This window comes from Nilaparvata lugens, chromosome 11, assembly GCF_014356525.2.
Source record: "Nilaparvata lugens isolate BPH chromosome 11, ASM1435652v1, whole genome shotgun sequence".
NCBI classification, from domain to species: domain Eukaryota; kingdom Metazoa; phylum Arthropoda; class Insecta; order Hemiptera; family Delphacidae; genus Nilaparvata; species Nilaparvata lugens.
Window position 1 is genome coordinate 13025839 of NC_052514.1, and position 12030 is coordinate 13037868.

The following is a 12030-nucleotide window of genomic DNA, read 5'->3' on the forward strand; positions in this document are numbered from 1 at the left end:
AAGTTCTGATAATTGAACGAAACTGCAATATCTGAAGTACCGTAATACTAGAGATTCATGTATTACTTAGGTAACTTATAATAAAAATGACCATCTTCACCTTTATTCTCCAATTATATTCATGAAGAGGAGAATTAAAAAATAGATGATCGAAAATATAAATATACTAATTGTCATTACGGTACTGTAATTACAGGTAATTATGGTCATTTCTGTTTATTAACAGTACTGGTCATTACAAGTTGTGTGTCGAATAGGGAATGGTATGATTATTTAACCTTGGTTATAATGCATTTCAATAAACAGCTTCGGTTGACGTGTGATCTTTGAATCCGTCCCTTCAAAATCATACCATTGATCTAGAAGAAACTGAAATCTGAAGACATCTACAAGACTCACCTAATAATATCCATTCTCATCCCTATTTCGGGTCAAAACATAGTGGAGCAGCGAAGATAAGGTAGAAGGTAGACAGAAGCGGAGAAATTTCTTAGTACCTACCTACATGAATTATTTTCAACACTCTCAGCTACTTTCTCTGATACCCTCTACCTTCGCCGCTTCACTTAGTTTGACTCTAAGGCTAACAACATGCTTTACATATGTTGCAATATGTAAGTCAAACTACGAGTAAGTCAAACTACGTGTATGTAAGTCAAACAATGGAAACCTAAATTCAAATCCGATACCCTCTCTGATCCTGATACACTCACCAGTGCTAATAATTGGAAGGAAATATCTGGAAGAAACTATAAAACAACCGCACAACACAGCTGTGTTTACTGTGTTTTTCGATCAAAGAAATATTGAATAAATAAATGAATGAAATAATCAACTAACAATAGGAACCAAATTTAAATCATATAGGAACTCTCTCAAAAACACTCACCAGTGCTAAACGCTCAAGTACAGAGTGATCAAAAAGTCCCTCCGCAGTCCGCAGTGAAATATATAAAAAATACTCAATTACTCAAAAACAAGAATTGATAACAACAACATGGTTTTAGTTTATCAAACTTGTATATTCATTACAGTACGTGTATATTCATTACAGTAGATGTTGAAAGTACCTTCCTTGTTTAAGGGGAGTAAAGCGGGAGTAAATTTTCAAAGGGGTTTCTAAACAGAACACAATATGCCAGCACGGAGCTACAACTGACGAGAGATTTTTTGAGCAATGATACATAATGTTAGATAATTTTTCGATAAGAGGAATATTGATGAAAACTAACTAACAATAATAAACCAAATTTGAATCACATACGGTACTCTCTTTGATGCACTCACCAGAGCTAATGACTGGACGAAAATATCTGGAAGACACTATATTAACCTATACAACAACCGCAGCTATAACGAACACAAGTAGAATTTTATTTCCCCGATCAGAGTCGATGTTTCGCACAACGCGTAAATCACGAGACAACGCACAGTTTACAACGCGTGGACAAGCAACAGGCTACGCACCGCTAATGAAAACGCTTCCCAACTGGAGAAGAAAATCTGAAACTACGCTCCTAGTGACGCGTGCGCGTCTGGAAGTTAGCGCATGTGCCACTGGCAAGTCGTGAAATGTTTCGGGAAAATTTGCAATCAATTGACCGTGAATATTTGACAAGGTTAAAGCTGGATTCTCACATATCATTGTCATAGTCCGTGTGCGGCTCAGTAAAAGTATTCTTTCCATAAGGTCCAATGGGACTATCCCCACTCAGTCCGACTGAACGAGTATGGGAAGTCCTAATAGGAAGAATATTTCCACTGAACCGGACAGGGACTATGATAGTCATATGTGGGAATTGTGCGTGTGAATTGTATGTGATTGAAAGTGAATAGGGAAGCAGGTTAGGGAAGATATATGTGAGATAACGTTTTTAATAGGCTTACTATAACAGGGGTATCCACCCCCTCCCCATCAGTTCAACGGCGCACAACCCCCCCCCCCCCAAGAATCTCAAATTTGAGTACAACTCCAAAAATAAGAAATAAGGCATCCTCGCAAAAAAAAGGTTGCCATTCATTATTATTAAGAACTGCTGACTTTTGATTTTTTGGGACCCACCCTAAGAATGGTTTTAACCACACACCCCGCCTACAATTTCAAGGACGCAGTCCACATCCCCTATAATATTATTAGTCTGATTGATTGTATTTTAAGATTGAAGTAGCTAAAAAAGTAAGAAGGCACAGTTTCTCATGGACTTATGTACAAAGTTTTGTACATAAGTATAAGTTTATGACAATAAAATTCACATCTTAAGGTGCTTACAGATATACGCGCCGCGAACATGAGCAATTCACTTTTAATCAGCTGATGCCAAGCTTTTTATATCTGTATTTTACCGTTTCTGTAAAAATACAGATATAATCAGCTGATTAAAAGTGAATTGCTCATGTTCGCGGCGCGTATATCTGTACGCACCTCTACATTCTAATCTTCCAAAGGACATTATTTACCTTGGTCTTGTGAGGAATTCTTTCTGTTTTCATAATATTGTAAAAATATATACCATCGTTTCTTATCTCTTTAAAATAGAAATAAAGTATTTTTTTGATATTATTTTTGAGACTAGCAGTGCACCCGTTCTGTTCGGGAGGACTAGAAAGAACTTCATTTTACATCAGGAAAAACTACATGACACATATTTTAATAGGATATTAAAAGATAAGTGAGGGAGGCTTTGCTTTTTAAATGTTAAGGTTACTTATAAAAAGTTGAATAATAATATCATTGATAATTCTTTATTGCAAAAGAATATTGCATAGCAATCTTGGTAAACATTCATACAAATTTGGAACGATTTTATTCATACAATATATAATGTCGGCAAGTTTAGGTATTCTAAATCCTATACTATTAAACGAGCAATTTCTGTTTAGATGTTTTGATGTTTAAATTTTTAGATGTTTATATGTTTGTATTTCACCGGATCTCGAAAACGGCTCTAACGATTCTCACGAAATTCAGAACATAGTAGGTTTATAATATGAAAATTCGATTACACTAGGTCTCATCCCTGGGGAAACTCGCTGAAGGACATTAAAAGAATTTATTCATCCTTGGAAAAACAGCTGATAATTTCGGCGTCTGTAGATGATGGAAGTGAGTGAGCGAGTGCATGTGTGTGGGACTGAGACAAAATTATGACTCAGCCGTTGAACTTTTGTACATAATTCAATCAGATACTTAGTGACAGTTGTACAAAAGCCGGTTAAATTTTAATCCTGATTAATTCCAGTAGAACCAATCAGATAAGCTATCTTTTTGAGATTGTCTTCTGTGATTTGGTTCACGGGACATGAATCAGGATTAAAATTTAACATTCTTTTGTGAGAGAAATTTTTGCATTCCTCTGCGAATTAATCTCAATCCTCTGTGATTAGATAGAACCTTTCTGTATGAACTATGAATATTTATTATAATTTCTTCTTTCGTAATAATTTTTATATGCTTTTGTAGGTACTCTAGAGCGGAGCTCGGTGCCCCCGATATTTATCATGAATTGGAATAGGTTGTCACTGATGTTGTGTTGTTGGTAGTATTTACTTTTTAACATTACAGGAGTAAATAACACAAGTCGAACAAAATGTATCTTCAAATGGTTTGGTTTTTGGAATAAAGATATCATCTGAACAAGTACATTTTGTATATTCTATCTATTAATACCAAATATCGGGGCACCGAGCTTTGCTCGTTATTTATTCATTGATAAACAGATTTATTTCATTGATAATCATTTCTTTAAAATGATTGGGGAAGTACTAACAGGCACAGCCCAAAACTGTTACTCACCCGAATTTTGATTTATTCACTACGAAAAATATATTTCGTCTGTGATTTATTCACAGACGAAATCATCATCTGTTTTTCCATGGATGAATTATCCTTTTCATGTCCTTCAGGGAGTTTTCTCAGGGATGAGACCTAGTGCAATCGAATTTTGATATCATAAACCTACTATATTCCGAATTTCGTGAAAATCGTTAGAGCCGTTTCCGAGATCCGTTGAACATAAATAACCAGATAGCCAGATAACCAGATATAGAAATAGAAAAATATAAACAGATATACATAAATTGCTCGCTATTATAATAGGATAACAACTTATAGTCCAGTCAAATGGTCGTTTTTCAGGAAACAGCCCCGAAATAATTTTTTTCGATGGTTCTATATATATTTTGGGGCGCTGAATTCTAATCTGAAATTTGCTGACACACCAGAAGGCGACTTCACCCCAAAATTTTGGATTTTTTTAAGTTTTCCATTTAATCTCGAGAACCTTGAATTTTTCGAGAAAAAGCATTCTCTATATAATATTAAAGATAATAAATTTCCAATGAATTGAGTGGTCGCGCAGGACTACTTTTTGGATTTTATATCTGAAGTGTTCCACAAGATACGCAACTTTGAATGTGCGAGAAATTTGTGATATTTTCCCCATTCTCACAGTCTCGCATATGCAACGTTGCGTATCTTGTGGAACACTTCAGATGCAAAATCCAAAAAGTGGTCGAGGCTGTGATGAATTTTCTCCTCTTTTCACTCCCATGAAATATACTTCTGTTTTCAATACCGTTCAAAAGTTACAGCCAATTGAATGATGATCTTTATTTTCTCATTTTTCTTGCGATTTTACTGTTATTAAAGAGTCTCTAAAATGAGTACAATTCATGATAGGAACTTGCAATTGGTCTTAAATGAGAGAAAATTTCATGCTCTATAAGCTGAGTTGCCCTAAATTGATCTTGCATTACTGTTTATATCGAAAAACTGTCGAGACTGTGAAAATGAGAAAAATATCGCATATTTCTTGCAACAGCAAGGAAACTCAAACACAGGACCATTAAAAATTAAAATGAAGCAAAGGAAATCAGAATAATAGTGGATGATGAAGTTATAATTTATTTTTGTCAAAGATTTACCTTCAAACTCATAGGCATAAAATTACTAAAATTCCTGCATACAAAATATTATCAATTGTGCTTATGCTTTATATTGAGTTACACTTAGCAAAATATAACATTGTAAAGGTGGGAAAAATTAACTACATTAGGATATCTCTATTTAATACCTTGATTTTTTAATCATAATTCAAAATGTTGACATAAAATATACAAAAAATCATGCCCCCCCCCCCCCAAAAACGTTGATGGCGCAAATTGCGCCATGCCCCCCCTTGTGGGCACCCCTGCCTCACTCATGATTTTTCATACAAAATACAACACTCAGATGTAATGAAAATGAATAATGAATTACCCATCCTACTTGAATTTCCAAAGAAGCTCATCAAATATCAGAACACGGAGGAGCTTATTAATATTTCATTGTCCTAAGAGACAGATTTGATAACATTTCCCCCTGTCCTGCTCAGGGGATCCGGATTATATTAATGATTCCAATTGTCTTACAAGTAGAATAACAATAAATAATACGGTAACATTGATGAATAGTATTAGGTAGACCTATTAAAAACTTGAAATAACGCAAACGCATGTCACATGCTATGGATATGGAAGCTATAAAAATATGAATATCTAACTCTCGGAAATCGTAGAGTTCTCGTAACAATTACTATATCAGAATCAATTTTTATTTATACAGAAATGATTATTATAATATATTGTAATTTGAATTATCTGTCCTCTAAACTTCAATTTCTAATTTACAATATTTACAAAATTAATCAACTTAAAGACCTTAATATAACCATAATATGATAAGAATAATAATTTACTTTGCATATGCCCATTCTTCATTTCAGTATGCAATTGAAGCATAAGGCGGTGCATTTGACTGTCATTTTAATAAAGTGTTCACATTGAAAAAGCATCTTATAAGGGCAGCGTTGGGTAGACCAAGACGATACCCAAGTCGGACCCTTTTTGAAGAATTGGATGTACCCACCCTCAGATAGATTTATGTAATGAAGATTGTTTTGTACCTGAATAAAAATGTAATTTATAAACCAGAAATACACCCTACCCGACGCGCCCATCAGTTTCAAATCTGTTTAATATAGATTTAGTGAGACTGGTAGTATGTAGACAATAGTTTTTTATTTTTGTAACATTTTTTCTATCAAAATTTCTATATATTTCATCAATAGTAAATTAACTAAAATTCTTCTCGAAAAAATATCTAAATGGGCTAAGCAAGATTTTTATTCAACACTTCTCAAATTCTAATAATTTAATGTAATAATTTACATTGTAAAGTTGTGGAAAAATTATTCTCATAGATGCAGCCTACTGTTGTCAATCAGCTATGACATTGATGATATCACATGGTATTGAGCAATGATTGTTTGTCAGATTAGCGTTTTATTAATAATTCATTTTTACTGTTTTGGTTTGTAGCCGGATGAGATACTTTGTTTTTGTTTGTGCTTTTATATTTATTATTTGCTTTCTCCTAATCTTATTGTTTGTATTTTATCATTTTGCAAGCAAGTTTTTAAAAAATATCGAAAATGAACTCACAGCTAGCGCACAAGTTTGCTTTGCTAGCTGTGCCAATTCTATTTATTCATTTCTATGATTATTATATTATGTACTGTATATTTCAATTTATTATTGTATTATTGATTGGAAATATTTCTAGTGATTTTGTATTTTGGCGAAATAAAGATTTAGATTTTCGAATCAGAATAAGTAGATTAATGAGTCGAGGAAATTCATACAATTTATATAATTTCGAACTTATCCTATCAAATCGAATCATTCCTACCACCAAAATCGTAACTCCAACCAAAAAAAGATCAATTTTGGTCCAACCAAAGATAGCTTATCTAAAATTTACAACAATATTTGTCTAGCAATACTGTGTTACAAAGATCGATAAGGCCTGTCTGTAATTGTAACTCCAGAGATAAGTCTTTCACCTCATATATCTTCCATATCCATACTTCCAAACTTATCTAGTACTAAGTGGTCTAGATCTAAAATGAAGTCATTCGACCTTACTCCTAGAAGCTTAAGTGAAGAGAGGTCCATAATAGCAATTCAATTACCTAATGAGTATACACGTTTACGGTTCAGGAGAATAAAAGTGAAGTTTTCAACAATCAACCCAACCCGTTGGTTCTGGATTCAACTAACGTACCGGCTAGAACTAGTAGGTAGACCTAGGCTTTTACAACCCTCCTCGTTCAAACAACATGGTCCAAGTTTTATTGCACATATTCCAACGCCACTCAAGCTTGATTAAGTCGAAAAGGAGCTAACGCCTGATTTGAATCATCAGTATTCTAGGATACTACTCGATCATAAATTATTACAGCGATGTAATATTTTCAAACTTTCAGTTATCATAACAGAGCGATATTTTTCAATTCTGTGTTCTTCAATCTAAGTTCTAATTTGTATATTATTTAGAATTCTTATTGATTGAAAAAGAGGAACATAACCTAAATTTTGGGCATATTTCCATCATAATTTGAGAAAATAATTAGTTTTGAGCTAAGCCTGTTGGTCCTTTCCCAATCATTAATATGTTTTGTCTTTCATCGTATAAATTGTTGATAAATGGAAAACTAATTTAATGGAATGAAAAAGGCAGGGGTGCCCACAAAAGGCAAATATTGGTGGGGGGAGGGTGCAGAAAACCCATATCTTGAAGAAAGACCCAAAAAATGTGTGGGTTTTCAATTCAACAAAAAAATTTTCTCCAAATTCAGGGGGGAGGGTGCTTTTTTGTTCTGGGGGAGTGTTTTTCACCCCTGAAGAAGGAAAATAACACACTTTGAGCAGAAATTAAAAAATGTGAGAGAATGAAAGAATCGTGAAAACTGCCCAGAGATTTCCCAATAAGAGCACGATCAAGATCAATAAAGATGTGAATAAATTTTAAGATGTATTGATCACTAATCTGGGATGCTGGAGAAAAGCGTAAATTTCCAAAGACCTCAATAAATTCCCACTAGAATCAGTAGTGATGCAAAACTAAAACTTACAGGAACGAAAACAAATAAACAACTTATAAACCTTATAAAAATATATTATGTAATAAATATACTTAAACCAACAAATAAAATAAATTAGTTTTTAAGGAAGCAGGATGTTCCTAGGCGCATGTATACAGTAGTGAATTTGCATGAACCAATCAAATTGTAGTAAACGATGGGCGGCAATAGAGAGCCGATTCAAATGTATTTATAAATATTTCTATAAATGATAAGATTTTATAAAAATTTACTGTTCAGTTTATGTATTGGATATGGCCTGAGGAAATATAAAAATATCATACAGTTGATATAGGTAATGGTTCAGTATTGGCATGGACTATTTGAACCTTTAAATGGCGTAGTAGCGAATTATTTAAATTTATGTAAATTTGCAAGTCGGAAATGAAAATTGTAGAAATAAAAGTAGAACTGCCCACTGCCTGTCAGACACCACTTTGGAATGACACTAAAATTTGAGAGCACAAGACTCTTTATTACATTGTACTTTTTAAAGACTTAAAGTTAATTCATTTATTAATTTTTCAAAGACTTAGTGATGCTGCATTAAAGCGAAAGTCATTAAATATCATTTAATCCCTTGGAGAAGACGACTTCGGCCACCAAAAATCCAGGACTACCAGGAAATTCGGATCGCCGCCAACAGCTTATAAAAATTCAGCACGTGAGTGCAATAGTCGAAATATATAAAGTTAGGGCGCCCTCTGTGCTTTGAGTGAAACAAATACAAAAGCTAGCTCGTTGGAAAGGTTATAAATATTAAAAATTAATATAAAACTTGCGCAAGTCTTAAGAAGGTATAAGAAATATTTTATTAAATAAGAAAAAGTCAATTTACATATCCAAAGGTACACAAATTAAAGGAATATTAAATTTTATCTTGTAATACAAACGCTCACTCAATCATTGATTCTATTTAATAATTTGTAATGATATAATGTAGCTCTGTTCTCTGGATAAATTGATTTATCTACTTCCATCAGAGGCAAACCTATGCCCTAAGAGATATATATATTATTGAGAAATATACTGAAAACTACAGAAATAATATATTTAGAAATCTTTGATTTATCAATTTATTATTCTATGATTTTTGGAATAAGATATAAAGTGAGATTGCATAAATCGACAAGCAACAGCAAGTCGATACCTAAGCTGCATACCAATGAATGCATATTATCAATAAATTGAAAAAGCACATGGTATGTTCGTGCTAAAGAGCTAAAGAATAGTGTACAGTCTGTGATATTTTTTTGATATATTTATTCTTGGTTTTGTTGTGTATGTTTTGTTGCTCTATATATTTTCCATATTTATCTGACTTTTAATGTTTATTCGTACAATATGTATCAAATTTGTTATGATGTACCATTTATTTTATCCCCAATACCACGCAGGGCAAATCTCATATCTATTTATTACTATCAGTATTAGATCATTAAGAGAGTTACCATCCAATTTATCAGTAATAGAATAAGCTGGTTTACACAACAATATATTGCATTGTTAATTAAATTCTCTGGAAATAATACATTCCAAAGATTTCTATAAATTATTCAAAAGCAATAACTGCAGGAGCTCCTGAGCGAGCCTATAAGAATTTTATCGAAATTGTATTCTAAAAAACCACGACCAGACTTGTATATTTTTACACTCATGCTTCACCAATTGCAGCCAAGCCGAGGCAAATCATTATTCATTAAAAAATAACGTCAGAAACTGAAGAAAGTATTTTCATAAAAATAACAGGTCTACAAATTTACTTTTTATAACGAGCTTGATTACGATCTAACTCTAATACAATACATTGTCAACGATGTGACATCACATTTTATAAGCGGGCTGGCATAGCTCAAATTGATAGTAGCGAGCAGCAATATCGATAAGATAAGATGCCAGCCAGCTATTACTTCGATTCATACAGCTTTAATATAATAAAAAAAATCATTTCAATACCTTATTATAGCTGTCAATGTATGTCAAGTTATATTTTTAATTATTATTATATACTCTCTCTCGGAAAGGTGTTCTTCAAATTATCCCTCTACCTCCATGTTCATTATCTAGTCCTCTTACATTGAGAGTTCTCTCTTTTACAATTGAGGGTGCTTACCCCACCTCCATAACTTTGGGGAAATATTGGCTTACGGCGTTATCTGCCAGAGTAACGGGACTCTCTCCCGGCAACTGAGAAGAGCTCGGCTGTTCTTGTCACTCTTCTCCTAGACTTCTCGGGACTCGCAATCGTAAAAGTGTGCGGATAATCGAAGTGATTAAATGGTTTAGTGAATAAGCGTGTGAAAGAAGGCTGGCGGACAGAAGACTACCTAATGCTCTACCATTGCTGTCCGGGGACGAATGCTTAAATAAAACCGGTGAGTCCGTTCCTTATTGAAAATTAGTTAAAAAGGACCCTTAGGTCAAACCAAAATCTCACAACGATCAGCGAGAATTTTACGATGACGGATAAACAGATAGTGACTGTTAAACAAGGTTCTACTATAGAAAGATGTTGAATTTTCTATGCATTTATTATTGTATGAAAATTCGATCAACTATATTGAATCTGCTTAAATTGAGGAATCTAGAATACATTCTACAATTTATTCTAGATTCCCTCCTTGACTTCATTCTTATTTTCTCTTATATCAGCATATCACTTACTGTACCTGGATTGGTGCAGCCCTGATGAATAATAAAAACTTTTCGAAAGCCATGAAAAATCGTAGAAAACTGTATTTTTCAATGTGGAATTATTTCATCCAATAATCAAACCAGCGACAAAAAAAAATTATGATGAGATCACATTCCTTGTTTTAAAAGCAATACTATCATGACATGATCTGCAGTTCTCAATATTTGAGTTTGTGATCACATAGTATCAGACAAGACATGGAGACAAGATCTGAATAATAATAACTATTGTATCTAGTAGAATAGAACACATCATAATAAATCATATAAGCCACCACCAACCAAACTATGATACTCCCATCATACAGTTGAAACAAGTTCTCTACAGTAATTACATTACCTCGCAAACTAGATTAAGGTTACAGGTGGAACTTGTAGTTCATATGGTGTCTACAAGATTGTTAGTACAACAGCCCATAGATTTCCGAATAGAAACACAAGATCGATAAATGTTGATAGAATTGTTGCAAATATTTCCAACAATAAATGAGCAAATAATCATCGCCAGAAGAAGCTCACCGACGCGGGGAAATACAGAGAAAAGAAAAGGGAAAGTGTTCCGATAAGAGTTTTCCTTTCGTTTGTTCCATTATCAACTTGGTTTGAGTTTGACAGTTCCTTTCTTTCGCGTTGTGTAGCTTATACTTTGGCTTGATTGCGTTTTGTGAAGGTGAAAGACGCAGAAATGCTTTGTTTGCACATTTCAGGATATTTCTTTGTTCAATCCTTATATGAAAAATTAATGTCTGTCAGATACCAGTTATTTTTCAATATGATGGAACTGAAGAAAGTATTTTGATAAAAATAACAGGTCTACAAATTTGCTTTTTATAACGAGCTTGATTACGATCCAACTCTAATACAATACGTTGTCAACGATTAGCGAGAATTTTACGATGACGGATAAACAGATAGTGACTGTTAAACAAGGTTCTACTATAGAAAGATGTTGGATTTTCTATGCATTTATTACTGTATGAAAATTCGATCAACTATATTGAATCTGCTTAAATTGAGGAATCTAGAATACATTCTAGAATTTATTCTAGATTCCCTCCTTGACTTCACTCTTATTTTCTCTTATATCAGCATATCACTTACTGTACCTGGATTGGTGCAGCCCTGAATAATAAAAACTTTTCGAAAGCCATGAAAAATCGTAGAAAACTGTATTTTTTCAATGTGGAATTATTTCATCCAATAATCAAACCAGCGACAAAAAAAATTATGATGAGATCACATTCCTTGTTTTAAAAGCATGTCTTATCATGACATGATCTGCAGTTCTCAATATTTGAGTTTGTGATCACATAGTATCAGACAAGACATGGAGACAAGATCTGAATAATGATAACTATTGTATCTAGTAGAATAG

General features: G+C 33.3%; 1 protein-coding gene across 1 annotated transcript in view; it reads right to left on the bottom strand.

Moving 5' to 3' along the window:
- Positions 1-1526, bottom strand: part of LOC111056188 (neuropeptide F receptor) — an 81751-nt gene extending 80225 nt beyond the window's left edge. The window contains exon 1 of the mRNA XM_039437613.1: positions 1288-1526. The gene's annotated coding sequence lies outside the window, so the exon portion shown is untranslated. The remainder of the gene's footprint in view (positions 1-1287) is intronic.
- Positions 1527-12030: the final 10504 nt, after the last annotated feature.